General features: G+C 41.4%; 1 protein-coding gene across 4 annotated transcripts in view; it reads left to right on the top strand.

The window, feature by feature from the left end:
• The window catches only part of AK8 (adenylate kinase 8), a 285,863-nt gene that overhangs the window by 202,516 nt on the left and 63,478 nt on the right, over positions 1 to 19,869 (top strand). The gene's annotated exons all lie outside the window — the stretch shown is intronic.

The following is a 19,869-nucleotide window of genomic DNA, read 5'->3' as shown; positions in this document are numbered from 1 at the left end:
CTGATTTGGGGGAGATCCTTCCAGATACGTTAAGAAGTATTATCTTCCAACAGGCCAGCAAAAATTTGAAATCTGCTAGGTTACAAGAACACAATTATAAGATGATATATAGATGGCACTTATGCCCTGTAAAGCTGCACAAAATATACCCATCTGTATCACCTGAATGCTGGCGACTTTGTGGCCAGAATGGATCTTAAGTGCATATTTGGTGGAATTCCAAGCTCATATTACCTTTTTGGCAAATGATTAATGAATGGTTAATTCAAATGCTAGGGATATGAATCACTTTGACCCCTCAGTCTGCGTTACTAAATGTACCTATAGAAGGCTTAGATAAGTCGCAACAACGATTATGCTTATATATATTAATGGCGGCCAGATTAGCCATAGCACAACACTGGAAATCTGCATGCATACCAACTTTAGGTGAAGTGACACGCAGACTACAGGTACACAAAAGACTGGACTTTTTGACAGCTATTCTGCATAATAGGACTCACTTAACCAGAACTCAAATGACAAAGAAGGAGAAAGAGAAGGTTCAAGTTGAGTCTCAGGAGTGGGACCTGGTCCATTGCCTCCGATCAACTAAAGTTCTCTGCAATCGAATGTGTTGATGAAGAGCCCCTAATTTGAGGGTCTTATGATGAAAGCACACTCAGAAGTGAATTTGGGGCTCCCATCTCTGGAACTGCTGAAGCAAGAGTTGAAAAGAGAGTCTAACTCCTGGGGTGGGTGGGTAGAGGGTTAGGGTGGGAGGGAATCAAACAGTTTAACCTGGGACAAGCTGGGTAGAGCAGGACACTTTCTGGAACTTTAATAGTCCTTTAGCTATTAAATGATTCCTCATGAAGTGCGTTGTGGTATTAGCAGCACACCTACATCACTAAGGGATAAAAGCCTTCCCATATCTCAACAAATAGCTAATTACAGCGCAGTCTCAAAGCAGTTCTCAGCTCTCTAGAAATGGTGATTCATCTCCTGCAGAGCTTAGGATTTCTCATTAACTTCAAGAAATCAAATCTAGAACCCACTCCAATTCATAGGAACATGCATAAATTCCTTGCTACAGAAAGCATTCCTGCCCAGTGAATGGATGTCAACCATGATCTCACTCATCCAAAAGCAGCTGCCCAATCTGAGGACAATGTCCAGGAAGCTCCTTGTAATATTGGTTCATCTGGCGGTGCACATCCACATAATTTCACTAACCCACCTTCACATCCATTATCTCCACTGGGGTCTGAGATCTCAGTAGGATCAACTCACTCAACCTCTTTCTTAAGTAGTGCGAATCACACTGCCAATGGCAAGAGAGTTGCGGTGATGGTTACGTCCCCATGTCCTTTGGGATGATGCTTCACTTTACTTGCTTTCCCATCAGCTCCTCCTTACAAGCAGACTCCTTCACCAGAGATTGAGGAGTCCATGTGGGATCCTTCCTTACCCAGGGACTTTGGTCTCCTCTGGAGACTTCTTCAAAATCAATCTCTTGAAGTTAAATGTGATATGACATGCTCTCAACACGTTTGCACATCTTCTCTGAAAGAAGAGCATCCTAATTCAAATCGACAATTGGGTTGCCATGTTCTATGTCAACAAACTGGGAAGAACAGGTTTGTGGCTTCTTTGTCGGAAAGCATCTTGTGCTAGTCTGTGATCATTGGAAAAATAAAGTACAATTGATTTAGTTTTGCATTTTGCTGTGATGCAAACAGGTCTACTGTCAGTAGACCTAAAAGACAAACTGTTTGCTACTGATTGCTGCAGAGATCACTCATGAGGTCGAAACACTATGCTGAGGTGATCTGCTAGACCATTGGAAACACCTAGTAGATAAGTGGCCTGCAGGGTCATTTGATGACATTCTACCCAGTTCCTGATTTTCAGTACTTAAGTGCATAAGATTTGCCTTACTAGATCAGACAAAAGGTCCATCAAGCCCAATATCCTGTTTCTAGCAGTGGCTAATCCAGGTTACAAGTATCTGACTGGATCTCAAAAGGTTCCATGCTGCTTATCCCAGGAATATGTAGTAGATGTCTCCAAGTCCACTTAATGGTTTATGGACTTTTCTTCCAAGAACTTGTCCAAACCTTTTTGTAGACCCAGCTAAGCTCAGATTCTGGCCTTGTTTCATGCATAGAAGAATTTAATTCCCTATACTGTACTGCTTCCTTGGTTTTTGCAGCCCAGTTTAGATCTTACCTGCAGAGCTGGTGCTTCCATTAGGAAAACTAGGCAGTTGCCTAAAGTGCCAAATTTGGGGGGGGCAAAATACAGCAAGAGGCCTAGAGAGATTCTGTGCCAGCTGATTTATAAGAAATTTTAAATAAATAAATGCTTCTAAAGAAGGGAATGCTATGCTGTAGCCACTGCCCTGGTAAGAAAGAGCACTGTGTTGGAGTTGCTGGCAATAGGTAGGTTAGGGGAGGGGTGAATGACCAAAGGTTTGCCTAAGCACCAAATACTTTTACACTGGCCTTGCTTAGCTGCCATTTCTCAAGCAATGAAAATAACAGCCTCACACCTTATTTCAATCAGAAACATGCTAAACCACCTAAAATTATGCCTAAACATGAGCAAAACCAAATGCATTCTAATAGAAAGAAATAACTCAAGATCAAAAACTACATCCTCCCTTCAAATTGACAACATCCATATCCAAATCAAAGATAACGTAAAAGACCTCGGCATCTGGATCGACAGTGAACTAAACTTCAAAAAAGACATCACAACAAAAACAAAAGAAGGCTTTCATAAACTCCAAATACTTAAACATCTAAAACCACTACTTCACCACCAAGATTTCAGGACAGTCTTACAATCTCTTATCTTCACCAGCCTTGACTACTGCAACTCACTCTTGATAGGTCTAAAGCGGCTTTAATACTACTTCAATTACTACAGAACGCTGCTGCTAGAATCCTAACTGGCAAAAAGAAATCAGACCACATCACCCCCCGTGCTCAAAAGTCTACACTGGCTTCTGGTTGAAAAAATAATTGAATACAAAATTCTAACAATATTGCACAATGCAACATATAAAGCTGATAACACAGCACTAGATAACGTCATACATATACATAGATCTCAACGTACAACTAGAACCGCAAGTAAATTACAGCTGATCATACCATCACTCCCACTAGCCAAACTATCCACCACAAGAAACAGCCATTTCCGTCGCTGGTCCGAAATTATGGAACTCACTTCCAGAACACCTGAGCTCACAAAGTAACATTAAATCATTTAAAAAAGAGCTCAAAACATGGATATTCAGCCAAATGTTCAAAGATGGTATTGGTTAATATCGCATAACTTATCTAATTCATGACTTCTCAGTTATGCAATTTCACTCCTAAGGCCATTACATAGATCGTTCTCATACTGGTTTGCTTCTGAAAGTCTAATTGATCATTTCACAGGCTCGTCCACCTGATTTTCATAGCTCAAGCACTGATTTATTCTGTTTATAAAAGTTGATGTCAAATGTATTAAATAGTTATTGGTTAAACTACTGTTAATCGTAAGATATTGTTGTATCTGTATACTATATATAAATGTTGATGTCAAAAGCACTAAATAGTTAATGGATAAGCTACTGTTAATTGTACGAAGTTGTTCTATATGTAAACCGGAGTGAAAGCAGCTAGCTATACTTCGGTATAAAAAAACTCATAAATCAATAAAGCTTCGCTAGAGCCGCCCTCATGTTTTAACCACAACTTCCTTGGTGTCTACTGTTGCAGATTTTATCATTCACAAAAAAACAAACCTTTCCTGATATCTTTCCACAATATCACTTATGAAAATGTTTAAAAGAACCAATCCAAGGACTTATCCCTGCAGCACACCATTAGTAACACCCCTTTTCTCAGAGTGAATTCTATTTTCATTTGTTGCCTCCCACTCAACCAGTTTCTAAGTCAGTCAGTCATTTTGGGGCCTTCACCAACTACACTCAGTTTATTTATAAATTGCCTATGTGGAGCCATGTCAAAGGCTTTAATGAAATCCAAGTACACTACATCTAATGCTCTCCTCTGATCCAGCTCTCTGGTCACCCAGTCAAAGAAGTTGATCAAATTTTTCTGACAAGACCTACCTCTGGTAAAATCATGCTGCCTCGGATCTTGTAATCCATTGGATTTCGACTTTTAAAGAATCATTGAAAAGATCAGCCAGCAGAGCTGCCAGAACTTCTCTGTTCCCTTAAAACTCAGATGTATCCCATCCGGCCCTATCACTATATCTTCTTTTTAGTTTAGCAAGTTCCTCATGAACACAATTTCCTGAAAATTGTTTGAGATTTATCTCTCTTCCAATCTTATTTGTGTCTCTTTACTCCTGGCCTCTCGTCAGTGAACATTGAACAGAAAAATTTGTTTTTCCTTGTCAATCTCTACATATTCCTTCCCTTGTCCTCTGAGTCTTACAATGCTATTTTTCCACTTTCTCCTATCACTAACATATCTGAGAAAAAGTCTCTGCCCTCACTGCCCTGTTTTACCATATTTGATTTTTTTTTTTCCTTTTGCATTCTTGCTTTCTTGCCTACTTTCCTGACTTCTCTTACCTTTTCTTGCTCTTTCTGTGATCTCTTGTAATTTATGAACACAAACCATTTTTTCCTTACTGTTTCAGCTATTTCTTCAGAAAACCATAGTAGCCATTTTTTCCTCTTACCTTGATTTATTTTTCTAACAAAAAGGTTAGTTGCCTTTACAATATCTGTTTTTATATCCTCTCATTGGAACAGAGGTCACATTCAGGGGTTGCTCTTTGTATTGTATCCATTTAATTTAAATAGGAATTTCTTTTCTGTTTTCAAAAAAACTTTTCCATTTTGAAGGCAGATTACAACAATAATATTGCATATTAAGGACAATGACCCTTATCATTAAACGTCAGGTACAAAACAGCTTAAAGTAAAAACAGTCCTAATTAAAAAATTACATACATCATTAAAACCTTGCGTAGGCCAAAGAGACTTATTCTCCTAAAATAACACAAAGTAAACAAATGATCCAACCACAATGAACCAGGTACAGCAAATTGTGTTATCAGACATTTTGAAAGTGGCTTCTTAACTATTGGCTTACACACAGCCAGATATGCAGGTGAGATTTTCAGGACATATCCATCCATTTACCTCCTTAGGTGCTCTTTGGCTTGCAGCAGCAGGGGAAGAGATGTTCCTACAAGGATACGCCATGGTGAAATGGTGTCGCCTCCTCCATCCAGATAATCCTCTCCCTCAAGCACCATTCAGCCAAAGTGGCAGCATCCCATCAGATCCACTCCCTTAAAAGGATGAACCAGAAGTAGTTCTATTGTACCGTTCTCTTGAGTGCTGCTGGCCTGCTTGTGTGCCTTTTAGGGAAGGCAGGTCCAACAAGATGCAGTCACTGAGGCTGAGTGGTGTTTGACAGAGAGAGTAACCCAGGTAGAGAAGGAGGTGCCTCTTTCATTGTGGTGCCATTGGATAGGAGCTGTTCTGCATAATTTGAAATTTAGGCTTTTAACCAACATGCATTATTTTAGTCAAAGACCTACCCTATCTATTATCTTGAGTTATATTTCGTACACTTGACAATAACTTGTGGTATAGACAAATTTTATTCTTATGCATATTGGAGTCTATTTTAAGACCCGCTCGCACACGTCCATATGTGCATAGTTTCTGGCGCATGCACATGGACGCGTCGATTTTATAACATGCATGTGCTGGTACGTGAATGTTATAAAATCTGATGGCCGTGCGTACATGCGCGCCGGATTTTAAAATCCCTGCACGCAGGTGCAGGCGGCCGCAACTTGCGCGTGCAGGCGTGGGAAATTTTACATTGCAATGCGTGGCGACACAAGTGGGGTTTCCCCAGTTCCCTCCCAGTCCGCACCAATTAAAGAGCGGACTGGGAGGGAACTTCACTAGACCCTTATATAACATTCCTACCTTTTCCCCTCTCCTCCTCGACCCCTACTCCCTACCTAACTCTTTGATTTTTTTTATTTTTTCCCTTGCTGCTCCTTTGGAGCAGCAGTAGATTCCGCGCACTGGCCAGCTACTGGTGCACGCTTACCTGGGACAGCGGCTAATGGTGCTATCCCGGCCTGCCCCTCGCCCCTCCCCACCGAGACCATGCCCCCCCCGGCCCACCTCTTTCAGACAGGCCAGCACTTCAGCGCATATTGGGGGATACACGCATGGCCAGGCCTGTTATTAAATGTGCACGGCGTGCACAAGGCCCAGTCACGCATGTAAACCCTGAAATTTGCATGCACAGTTTTTTTAAAATGGGGACATTAGTTCATATCAATATCTTAAATAAATGTATGTTCAGTGATGTCAGATTTACTCACTTAAGACGCAGACTTTCTTATTTGACTTGCATATGAAATAGTTTTCCCTTTGCATCTTTCACCATTTTCCTGGCTCCAGTGGATTTGAGCAAGAGATTGACATCTTACTTTCATTTCCTTAACTTTTCTTAAATTGTCACATATAGGCAGTAATTTTGTAACAGCCTGCATAGATTTTAAGTAATTTACCTATGGACTTTGCACCAATTTCCAAAGGCAAAATACTTGCATCCTTTCCCTTTGAACATTATCCCACCAAAACTAGCTGCTAATGCATGTACTGTGTTTTTTTTTAGGAAAAATACATGCATACTTTTGAAAATGAAAGTGTGCACATAAGTGAAAATCCTTCCCCAACCCTATCCACTGGGAATGCCTCCCCCTACTGCAGATTAAAGTGCATGCATACAGGCCCTTCATATGTACTTTTACCTGCATTTTGGGCAAGCAATTTTGAAAAAATCATTTCTATACATAAAGCACTGTTTTAGCCACGGAAATACCTTTGAAAATTACTCTTAATGTTTTATGGGAATTTCCAAATATTGTAGAAATGACCATGCCCTGTCCTGGCATGGTGCCTTTTTGTCCACCCCTTGCAACAATCTTAGACAAAGCAGAAACAGTGTAGAAGGATACTACCAAAATGGTATAGGTCTGCACCATAAGTCCTAGCAGATGAGACTAAATATGTGTACTGAAGACGAGAAGAAAGGCAAGGAGGGGGAAGCTTGCTATGTCACGCTTTGTGTGCAGATAACTAGAGAAACTGTCAACCTGACATCCTCCCTGATAATTAGATGTGCTTAAAATGACTAGGTAAAGAAATAAAACACTAGAATTTATATTGATGACTGCTGAGGAGTGTCCCATTCTAATTATAAAAAAGACAATGTTTCCAGTTAGGTCATTTCTTTTTATTACAGTTTATTGACCTGGCAGTCTCCTCCTCCTTCTTTATGCTTCTAGCTGGACTGGAACTAGGACTGGGATCTGGCACCATGAGCCTTCATTCACAACTACCCAGGGTGGAAGGAGAGTCCCTGTTTTTATAGCCTTCTCCCAGCTCAGCCCAACATTGGCGTGTCAGTCCCTGGCCTGGGGCTCCCTCTGGACCTGGCTAACATGGACCCATAAATCTGTCCACCAGATGCTGTGGTGGAGTGATGACTTGGACATCCTCCCTCTCCCCTTTAGGGGCTGTAAATCTGCCTCCTCAGCAATCCCAGCCCGAGTGAATGGAAAAATTGACTCAGGAATTAAACTCAGCGCTCCTGTATGACAGGTGCAGAAACTGCTACTCAGCCACCAAACTGACTTCCTTTTCTATTCTTGATAGTCTTTTATTACCTTGTATCATTATCCAAACTTTAATTTTCAGAAGGAATAGGATCATTTCCAAATGAATAAATCAGGGAGGTTTTTCGAGACAAAAGACGGCATTATAATGCAAAAAAGTGATATCTCCTCTTAGCCATTTAATCTTTACCAGAGGCTTTAGTATTTCTACAGCTAATCCTAGTCTGGATTAGAAGCCATAAACAGCCTATTAATGGAAACTTGAACTGGGGAATGGTGTTGAAATTGGCAGCGAAATTCAATGGCTGGTGAAGGTTAATAACTCCATTACTAGCAGCTCAGTTCTTTAGCCGTTTGAAGGGCGAAGTGTTAGCCTTCTCTTACTCCTCATTAATTGAGCTAATAGAACCCTTGGTGACCTCTCCATGCTGCCATTATCTGCAGGTTTACCAGGCATGGGACAGAATATTGAATATGAATTCCATGCATGCAGATATTTATGTATCAGAAGAAAAAGTCTTTTAATGTGCTAGGGAGAAAAATTATTCAGTAGTGATAATTCTAGCTTGGAACACTACAGGCCATTTATGGGGAAGTGCCTCCCTAAAAAGCTAACATTTATTTCTCTGATTACAATGGTTTTGCATTAATGTTTCTTTACTGCTGTCAGTTGAGAGACAGTTATTTTTTTCTATTAAAATTAAACATTTTTTTAAAATGATAAAACAGTTCACTGACAGGTGTATATGGTAGTTATATTTAAATTAGATCTTCAACAATTGTTTTTAAATTTTGAAAATCATGAAAATTAAAGAATTGAGTGGATTACTTAGCCACAGGGGTTAAAGATCTATGTACATTTGATCAAAATCAAGCAAGTTAGAGACAGTGCTACTTTAAATCCAAAAATTATATTCAAATATTCAACACACGTGATCCCACTTGAAGGATTTTAATACAATTCCCAGCCATTTATTTATAAGAATTTAGATATTTCAGAGGCATCTTCTGGTATGGCAGCAGTATGGTCAGAAACAAAGATTTGTCCCTTGTAGTTAAAAAGCTTGGACCACTTAATACTGATGGAGAATTATCCAAAGCAGAATATATTTTGAGGTCCATATTCAGCTGCTGTGCTAGTAAGCCAGTTATACAGAACCGGCTAACTAACAGGGTATATTCAGCGGTGCAGTCAAGCTACTGAATATAACCGGCTATCTTAAAGTTAGATTGTTATGTCTAACCAACTAACTTTAGGACAGCCCTATGACCCAACCAAAATTAGCCACAGAAGGTAACCAACTAACTCTGAATTTCGGAGTTAGCCAGTTAACTTATGCAACTAACTCTGCTCCACCCCAGAATACCTCCTGCCGGCCCCCAGAATGCCCCCTTCTAAATATAGCTGGATAAGCCATTTAGACAGATAACTATTGCGTTATCCATTTGAATAGCTTTTGAATGAGAGGTCGGGTAGGCTTCATGCCTGCCCGACCAAGATAATATGGCACCAAGCTCACTAATGCAAGCCTGGCTGGCATCATGCAGGGGGGGGAGGGGTGCCTCGAGGTGGCCTGCCGGTCCCCAGGCTCCTCGTGCCTGGGGACCGGCAGGCCCCCAGGCACGAGGAGCCTGGGGGCTGCTCTGGGATTGGTGGTTCTTTTGAACCACATGGTGGTGGGAGCCGATTGGCTCCTGTGGTGTCTGGTTGGGAGGGGGGAGGAGGAATTGGAAGAGAGACTACCTGATTCTTCAGGTCTGTCTCTCTTCCTGGCCTGGCATCTGGCGCTGCATCCCATCCACCCGCCCTTGTTGTTATTGTTTGTTGTTGGGGTTTTATCGTTGTCACAGCTTCATTGGGGGGGGGGGGGGGGTGGCGGGTAGCCCGAGCCGATTGGTGGGGGTTATGCTGTGGTAACTGGTGGCTGACCTGGCAGGGAGCAGGTCAGTGGTCCCTAGCCAAACTTGGTGCAGTTGTGGCTGGTATGGCTCCTTGCTGGACGGTGGAGGGGGTCGATTTATTCGGCTCCTTGCTGGACGGTGGCGGGGGTTGATTTATTCGGCTCCTTGCTTGATGGTGGCGGGAGTCGTGGGGACGTGATAAAGGTGGGTGCTTCATACAGGCTGGGTTAGCCTGGGGAGCGCCCATCCGGCAGGCTGGGATAGCCTGGGTTTATACAATTTGCAGGCTGGGTTAGCCTGGGTTGCCCATCTTGCTAGCGTGCAGCGGATGGGTATAAATGGGGGAAATTCAAGGTTATATGTGTATGGCTCGGGCTCCGGGGTGTTTAATAAAGCTGCGGTCTGTTGACTTCCAAATCTATGTTTGTATATTATGTGGTTGTAAAGGGGGGTGGGCTTGGGCAGAAGCGTCAGTCCTGGCTGCCCATATTATATTGACGTCTTTATTTTTAGTTTTTTAATAAACAAAAACCTGAGTGGAAAATTAGGAGAAATGTATTTTCTTTCTCTTCAAGAACAGTAGTGGCCATTGACATTTTATCATTTCTTTTGCTCACTAAGAAGCAGAAGATGCTCAGTGCAGTCATCACAGTGTGGCTGGAAAAAGCTTGATGAAATTATATTCAGAAGAAAGGTAGAAGGGTCAGCGTTGCTTTTATGTGGGTGAAAACTTGGTTTATAGAAATCTGTTGCTTAGTTTGCTGTCTGCCTTGGAGAGATAAGAGCAATTACTTTTTAAGCAACTCTATAAAAAATGAACACTACCTTTGAACTCCCCCAACTAGCTAGTGGGAACTTTAGGAGAAAGACACAGCAGAATGCAGAGAATATTCTATTGTGCTGATAGAATTCTGTGTTTGTTTTGCGTTATGGGTTTCCAGAAGGGCTGAGTGCAAACCACCAAAAGTGCCAGCTCTGTGGGTGCAATAGATGCTTGAGTATTGAGAAAACTCTTTTACTGTATCCAGAGAGGGGTAATTTACGTTTAGTTTAGCACCCCCAATCATTTTGAAAAGTTTTCTTCTCTGCTACATTATACTGTTTGGGTGACTATAACTCAACCAACTCATGCTGTTTGTTGGTCAGTGCAGCAAAGATTTTCAAATCAAATAATAAGTGAAGAGAGAAATGTGCTTACTTATTAATAGAAAATACATGGAAAGATGTAGACAGTGCTATGTGTAAACCATTCGTTGCAAACGACATGCAGGTTTAGAGCTGTGTAATCCAAACAAAGAAAATAAATTGATTAAAATGTGATACAATAATTACAAAGACTAACAAAGAAAGAAATACTGTTATATCAAAAGAGAGAAGAAATTCCAGAGGAAGAACTAACTATACTGTGTGCTCTGTGCCCATTTCAAGTAATCACTGAAGCTTACCCTAACCCAGGCACACACAGTCCACCAGTTTCCTTTGATTTACTCCCTCGGTGAGACTGCCTGAACCCAAATATAGTCCACCAGTACTCACTGAAATACTTCCAATCATACACTGCCCTCCTAGACTCTCTTATATTTCCTCCACAAGGTTACCTCCTAATCCCACTAACTACAATTAGCACTCCTGTGAGTCATCTCCACAAGTGAGGCCTCATATGAGAATATTATAGTTTTGTAAAATGATTTTAGTGTCCTATGGCTAATTAGCTGGAAATATAGTTACATTAATATATTTATTTTTGATACTTATAGCCCACATCATAATCAGTTCTAGATGGATTCCAAAGGCTAGCTGTCTTTTAAGGCTGGATTTTCTAAAGTTATTTTAGGTTATTTAATATAAAAGAGTTTCAGGTATCTTGAAAACCTGTTCAGCCAACACGGACTGCTGCTTTAAACAGATCTCTCCTTTATTAAACCTTCAAGTTGAAAAACGTCCTCAAGACATTTTCTGTACCCGCTAGTGAAACTATAAATACACTTTTGGAAATCATCTTGTTGTCAGAAATCAAGTACATTTGTCAGCTTTTCAGTGGCGTACTTTTCTGATATGCTGATGAATTCTTTTGAAAAAGCCACCTTAACCACTGTGCAGATATGAGAATTAGGACCAAATCCAGCTGCGCAGGGGGGGAGACCGCATTGTCCACTGTTCACAGACTGTAGTAGTGTTTATTTTCCTTATCTTTAATATCTGTCTCACTGAAATAACTTTAACTTGGGTTATTTATTCTAGTTTTTCTCTTTTAGTAATAGTATCGAGTTATTGACTTCTGAAGAGAGAAATATTAAAATACATTGGCCAATGATGTAATTATTGACTGAGCTGAAACTAAACTCAATATTTATAGCTCAAGGGGTAATAAATCTAGACAGTCACTTGAGAGTAGGTTAGACTGAGCCAAAGTTTGCAATTCATATTATAAACCAGTAGGAATATTTTTTGCTGCAAGTTCTGCCCCATTCCATTATCTTGGTATAACAGCATGAGTTTGTTCCATGTACTGTAAAAAATATGTTTAATTTTATAATCACAACAAAGCACTCCAGTATGTATTTTGCAGTAGTATGTTGTCACTTCTGAGATCGTTGAATGCACCCAAAATATAATAATCTCCACTACCAATGTGCACTGTACAGTGACGTTGCTAATTTAGAACCCTTATTAGCATGTTCTAAAATGCAACAATAAAAATCCTGCATTTTTATTGGTTGATGCAGCCTATAGCATACCTCAGCTCCTGCTAGTAAGGATGCTTTGAATTAAGTAGAATAATCCTCAGGACAACTTTGATTTGAAAATAATTTTAAATACAGAGGTTTTTATATTTAAAAATAAAATCTCCAGCTGGATGTTTCCAGTAATCATATTGAGCTCATTGAAATAATGCTCAGGTGGTAGGGATTATTATCATTATATGAAACAGGATGAACATATTTTGGTTTTAATTGTTCCTTTGAAGTTTAGCAAATGTCTGGTGGCTGGATAAACCATCTGATCAGAATTATGCCTGTTTGTAAACAGAAAATCAGCAGTTGACCCCAGTGAGGGGTTTGGGACATCCTTGATATAATAGATTTGAGCAACAGTTTCCTGTCTCTCTGCAGGTGTCCAGGCGATATCATTATGGATTCTAAGAGTTACTTAAAACATGTAGAGGTCCATATTCAAATAACCAGTGAGTGAGTAAACTGTCTGGATAACTTTAGGACAGCCTTTCTCTCCAACCAGACTTAGCTGCATAACTGAATATTAGCACTGACTGGTGAAAGTTTTACAGCACCCAGGGAACACCTCCAGTCCTGCTTGTTTTTAATTGGGTACAATTTGTATGAGCAACAACTTGTCTAGAAAAAAATTTACCCACTCTGTGGGGAGGGGATGGGGGGGGAGGGTGTAATTAAACTCAGAAGTTTTGTCCAGCTAACTTCCAAAGTTAGCCAGACAAATCTTTTGAATATTGACCTCCTATTGTCCAATTACATGAGTATTTTCATTCACTCAAAGTAAAACATTTTGTCAGTTATCCTATAAGATTATAGTAATCTTCAGAAAATTGTTTATAGTTTATAACCAAGGATGGGCAAACTGGTTTGAATTAAATCCAAACTCTATCCAAAGCGGAAGAGAAGGGGGTTCACAAAACCAAATCTGAAGCAGGAAAATTCATGAATCTGTTTGTTGCTTAGTTTAGATAATCCAAATTGATTAGATTTCAGCTTGAATCTCCATATCCACTTAGTTTGAATGTTTGTTTTTGACCCATTTTGAACAAAACTATTCACAGATATTCTCACTTGCATTCAAAGTATCTGAAGATTTGCATTACCTTTGCAAATATTTGCAAAAATCCAAACCAAAGTAAATCCCGAGGTAGTTCTAAATCTGCAGTTGAACTAGATCATAGGAGGATCCCTCATCCTCACCGTGACTCTGGGAGATTTCTTCCAGCATGCACTTCATTGGTAGCAGTAATAATTTCTTTCTTTTACTGCCTTCTGTCTGACCCTGCCAGACATCTCAACTGTTGTTTTAACTTGTTGATGTTTAGTCTGTATTTGCTTAAACCAGCTGCCCCTCTTTGCCTGTAGCGCTGGGACTTGTCCCCTCTCTCCTATCAACAATAATTAGCCTTGTAAGACTAATGGAAAAAATCGTGTCTAATTACTCTGTTGAAGGCCCAATTATGCTATTAACATTGGCAGGCTATAAGCTAATGATGAGAGCCTCTCATTTGCATAGCATTAAGTTAATTGAGCTGGAAGCTATGGGGCAGATAGTTGTGATGATAGCAGGATTCAGTTACGGAATGGATAATTATGACCGGAGTGGGAAGATCCACCTGACAGTTTTATTAATTAACAGCTATCTGATTACCTGGAAGGAATGGCAAGTGGCAGTCCTCTCTGAAAGGGTTTGCTTTTTTCAATGAAACACTTAGTATCTCTGCTAATTGTCCACTGTAATTTACGGTAATGACAAAGCAGCTTTTGTGCTTGGGGCCTGAATCAAAATCTACTCCAGAACCTCCATTACAACAAAAAAAATATCAAACAGATCTTCAATTACTGTCTCTCTTCTCAATTTTCTATTTCTTTCTTATAATGCAAGATTAAGTGGGACCTTATCGTGTAGTGTCAATGGTAAAATAATGATAAACAATTGCTGAGTATTGTGTAATGTTGTTCCTATACTGCATAGATTTATTTCAGCTGGATCTATGAACTTATATTAAATAAGTGTAATTGTTGCTTATAGAATAGATATCAGATACAAAAAGAAATCATATGATAATAAACATACAATTCAAAATCATCTTACAAATTGTTTATATTTACTTTAATAATTAAACATGTGCTTAGCAGTCCTATTTACTCAAAACGCATAATGTTCAAACCATAATACAATTTCCCATATTCATAATAACATTCAATTTAAACCCCAACTATAATAAAACCATCATACACTATATAAACTCACTCCATACGTAAAGAATTCACTCTTGTGTCATCATTCTAAAAATCACTTTTGTTACTGAAAAACTCCCCCAATCCCTATACAGTTAGCATTCCCTATTTAACATACATATACATACCCCCACACAATTTCTGACATCAGGATCCAGTATATTTTGCCATCAATATGGTTTCCTCAAGGAAAACAACACTAATAAACATATATCTTGCAAAAAATAAACAATATACTTTAAATATTCCCTAATAATCAAGGTTAAAAAATAGTCAAACTCAAAAAGACTACTGTGTTCTTTCATGCACTGTCCTCCATAGTTGTCTCCATGACACGCGGCTTCACCACTCTTCAATCAGTGCAATAGCGTGCTTATTGCCAGTTAACTAAAACGATCCGCCTAATGTGCTAATGCACTCTCATCACCACTGATTTTTCAGTTGACCTAATAGTACCACTTTCTACTGATCACCTTCGATTATGCATCACCATACTGTCAGGTCTCACAGTATCCCTCGTCTATCGCACATGTAAGCCATTAACTATTCTAAAATTCATTGTGCAAGCGCCATCAGCACATATCACATCACGGGTTTCTCAAAAATGTTTAGAAGCACTACTGCTTCTATCGATAGTTTTCAAGCCCCTCCAAATGAAAGAGCAAAAACAAAAAAGTGCTTTTAGAATAGAATTAGTTTGGTTGAAAGAAGACAGAGTTCATCAAATTGTGCCTTCAAATTGTGGGCTCATACTTGTTGGTAGTAATAGAGAGTAGGTGAGAAAATGAGACATGTTTATTTCAGTCAGGGTGAAAGAAAAACTGGCTTCCTGACCTAAAGAAGGGGATCATTGCAAATTCTTGGATGAGTACCTAACAGTTAACTCAATAAATCTGAATTCATGATTATGACATTAATCTCTAGGAAATCCAACTTAATTTAAAGCTGTCTGACTTGGAAATATTTAGTGGCCTATGCAGTAAAAGATAGTATAAAATTTAAGGCCATTTTGCTGTGCTAAAAATAGCATGCTGTGCAATAGGGCCATAAGGGTAGATTTTAAAACATACACGCGGTTCCCAGCGCGCGTGCACATGGACATGCTGATTTTATAACATGCGTGCGTCAGCACGAGTTGAGAGATTTTAAAAGCCGCCTGAATACGCGCATATGTGCCACTGCGTGCACAAATGAAAACTTTCCAGAAAGGGGCGGATGTGTTCAGGGCAAGACATGGGCATTCTGGGATTTTTACCTGAAATTTGTATGTAAATACTTATGTGCGCTGGCGCACACTGGGGTCTCCTGCTGTGTTCCGCTATGGATGACATTTAAGTAATGACATGTAAGTGATAAAACAAAAAAAATCTAGGCAGATTGGTGGCGTTTTAAAGGTCAGGGCTAACGGAGAGAAAGGAGGTCAATAAACTAGGAGGGTTTGGAAGTCCTATCTCTTAACTAGATGAACTGGGAATGAACTGGGAAAACTTGCAATGGCGTCAGTGCACATACCTATTAAAATCCCCCCATTTATGTGGTGGAAGCAGCATTTACACACACAGGCGCAAGCCCACTTAAAACTGAGCGCATACGTACGCACAGTCAGGCTATTTTATAACACAGCGCTTCTCAACCGGTGTGTCGCCAAGCACCGGCAGGTGTGTCGCGTGCTCCCAGTCTCTCCCGCTGCTCTTCCTTCCCTGCTGCCATTGCCACCGGGCTATCAGTATGTTCAAGCCCAGTGGGAACGGCAGCGGTGGTAGAAGAGGCAGTGGCACCTGTGGCTGGCCTTTTCTTCTTCCCACGCCCCTCCCCCGTGACCCGGAACAGGAAGTGATACGCGGTGCGCAGGAAGGAGAGAGCCGTGCTGCGTGGAAAAATAGCAGCGGCGGCAGCAGCATCAGCCCCCGAGCAATCGAAGCAGCCGGTAATCGGGAAAGGAGACTGCAGCATGAGTCTCCCGCAGCCAGTGGGATTCTTCTTTCTTGGCCTGAGGGGGCTGGAGGAGGAGGCTGCTGCAGCTACCATTTGTGCTCGGGGGGGGGGGGGGGGGGAGGAAGTGAGTGAGAGAAAGAGAGAGAAGCAGCCAGCCTGTGTGTGATTGAGAGCATGTGTGTGATTGAGAGAAACTGGTCAGAGAGCTGATGTGTGTGTAAATGTGAGAGACAATGAAAGTGACTGCTCAGGGAGATGACTGATGTGTATGTGAGACTGTGAGACATCAGTCAGGGAAGTGACTGATGTGTGTGTGTGAGAGAGAGAAAAAGCATGGAAGTGAGAAATCTGGGTATATGAGAAAGCATGGGAGTAAGAAGCCTGGTGTTGTGGATGTGTGCGAAAGAAAGCATGGGAGTGAGAAGCCTGATTATGTGAGAGAGAGCATGGGAGTGGGAAGCCTGTGTGTGTGCATGCATGAGAGAGAGAGACTGGTTGGTAAGGTGATGGTGTGTGTGAGAGACTGGTGTGTGTGAATGTGAGAGAAAGAATGTGATTATGGGAATGAGAAGCCTGTGCATGTGAAGAGTGAGCATGGGAGTGAGAAACCTGGGTGTGTGTGAGACACAGCATGGGAGTGAGAAGCCTGTATATCTGAAAGAGAACATGGGAGTGGGAAGTCTGTGTGTGTGTGTGTATACATGAGAGAGGTCAGGTGACTGGTGTGTGTGTGTGTGTGTGAGAGAGAGAAAGAAAGTGATTATGGGAATGAGAAGCCTGTGAATGTGGAGAGAACAAGCATGGGAGTGAGAGACTGGTGAGTGTGTGTGTGTGTGTGTGAGAGAGAGACAGAGAAAGTGATTATGAGAGTGAGAAGCCCATATATGTAAGTAGAACATGGGAGTGGGAAGCCTGTGTGTGTGTATGGCATGAGAGAAACTGTTCAGGAAGGTGACTGGTGTGTGTGTGTGTGTGTCAAAGACTGTTTGGGAGATGATTGGTGTGTGAGAGACAAAAACCGGTCATGGGGGCATGACTGGTATGGTGAGTGTGCGAGAGACATGGGCCCTAAGGAAGAGGACCATGAGTATAGAGCTTAGCTTCTACTGCTGCTTCTGGTGTGTGCTATGGCCTGCATGGAAGAGGAGTAGGAGAGCTGCTGGAGGGGGTAAGAAAAAGTGGCTTTTTAAGTTTATTTTTCTTGACTGACTGCCATTTTAATTATTTAATATTATGTGATGTGTCTGCTTTTTGGAAATATTTTATTGGTGTTTGGAGAATGTTTAATAGTTTTTATGAGTTTTTAATTGTTGGATATTATTCTATTCATAGCTGTTTTGAAACATTTATTCTGCTTATTAGTATAGTTTTACAATTATTTCTGTGTGGGGATCTATAGCTGCTTGCTAGTTCTGTTTTCCTAATAAGAGGTGAATTGGTTTTTGGGGCCTGATTTAATATTTGTAGTGTTGCCTTTTCATAGATAGGGTTGCTCCTGTTTGAGTGTATTCCATAATACAGGTGTAACTGTGTGCGGATTAGTTTATGTGCATTACTACAGATCCTGGAAGTATGTTAGGTCGGTTCTGTGTCTGTTACCGAGATATTTTACTAGCATGTAAGCGTTTGTATCAGTCTTATTTGTTGTGTTTTCTCAAGAGGACATGCATTGGTGGTAAACTGATGTCTTTTCATAAGTAGGGCTATTGAGCCTGGAAGTAGAAGGAGTTTGAGTTGTTGTTACTGAGATGACAACAGAACCAGAATATCTTTTTTGTAGGGTGAGTTGTATGGGGAATATCCTAATTCTGCTTTACATCCATTATTGTGGGTCAGGGGGGTTCCCGTGGATGCAAACTGTACTTTTACATTTAGCCTCGTGACGATCATGGGTCAGTGTGTCACGCATGTGAGAACCATCTGTCAGGTATGTCCCGACAGAAAAAAGGTTGAGAACCACTGTTATAACATATGTGTGTTGCGACCGTCACTGCTCGACGTCTCCACTCCACCCTCCTCACCTCTTTGGCGACTCCCTCTTGCACTAGTGGAAGGTTGGCCGCCATGACGTCTCTCTGCCATCTTCCTCCGGCGTCCCTGGAGCGGCTCGATGCTGTGATCCGCCATGATTCACAAGGGCCTAAGGGCGCACGCACCACGCAGCCCCAACTGATGTACCAGCAGTGGCGGAAACCTCAGGGGCGTCCCCCTGAGATGACGTCATCAGTACCGGATATATAGGGTCTTAGAAATCGCTAACTAATCGAGTTAGCAAGGAGTTGAATAGGAGTTGGGTACGGACCAGTTGCACTCTCTCCAAGCTACTCTGCCTCCTCGGACTTACCAGGGTTAGCCGCTCCTCGGGGGCCTCGCTCTCTCTTTGTTTTTCAGGTCACAGTCAGGAACCGGCACTCGCTCCTTGAAGGCCCATGTTCCCGGACTGGTTGCTGAATACTCTTTCTACCTGGAAGTCATCGCTGCCTACTAACGAGTGAGTTATCTTCTCTCTCTCAGAGCTTTCCCTGCAACCAGGTACTCGCTCCTCGAGGGCCTAACCTATTCCAACACCTGGACTACTTCTAGAGGCTATTGTGTGAGTGTTACCATCAAGGCTCTGTTCCTGAACTCTGCATACCCTGCCTACTCACTATATTCAGTTTCTCTACAGCTCAGTTATCCAAGATCACTGTTCCAGTACCTGAGGGACTACAGCCCTGCTGGGCACTTCCAGCTCACTACTGCCACCTCTAGTGGTTCAATATACTGTTTAATAAACGAACTAGTGTGTGTCTGTCTCCATACTCTGAGCCTGACCGGATATATAGGGTCTTAGAAATCCCTATATATCCAATCAGGCTCAGAGTATGGAGACAGACACACACTCGGGATCTTCCCCGGGGGCATGGTCATCTGACACCGGCCCAAGGATCCACCCACAACTACCTCAACATCAACAATGTGCATATATGCATGTATGTTATAAAATAGTTGCACCCCTAGGCGCAGGCCAAGAAACATGCTCACATGTGCACCTGCGTGCCATTTTGAAAGTTACCATCCCTATGTATAGCCTGCTTGTCCTTTAAAGCTCAAAGCAGGTGGTAAACCGTGAGAAAATGTTATGTAGAAAATTGAACATGATGAAAGTGTTATGTTCGGTGTATCTTGAATTTAATAGTGGGCCCTTGGGTCGAGGCGAGTAAAGACTCTGCCCACAGGGAGGAGCGCTGTGGGCCCTTACCCCAACAGGCAAGGTCTCAGTAGAGATGACAACAGAGGAAACAACTTTATTATATAGCAATAGGTCCTGAAGAGCAGAGCAAACAAGTCTGTACTGTAGCTGATCAGTCCAATAGAACTCCGTAGCGCAGAGAGGTCTTTTGAATACCTT

Source organism: Rhinatrema bivittatum, chromosome 8, assembly GCF_901001135.1.
Source record: "Rhinatrema bivittatum chromosome 8, aRhiBiv1.1, whole genome shotgun sequence".
NCBI lineage: Eukaryota > Metazoa > Chordata > Amphibia > Gymnophiona > Rhinatrematidae > Rhinatrema > Rhinatrema bivittatum.
This window is presented reverse-complemented; position numbering and strand designations above follow the sequence as displayed.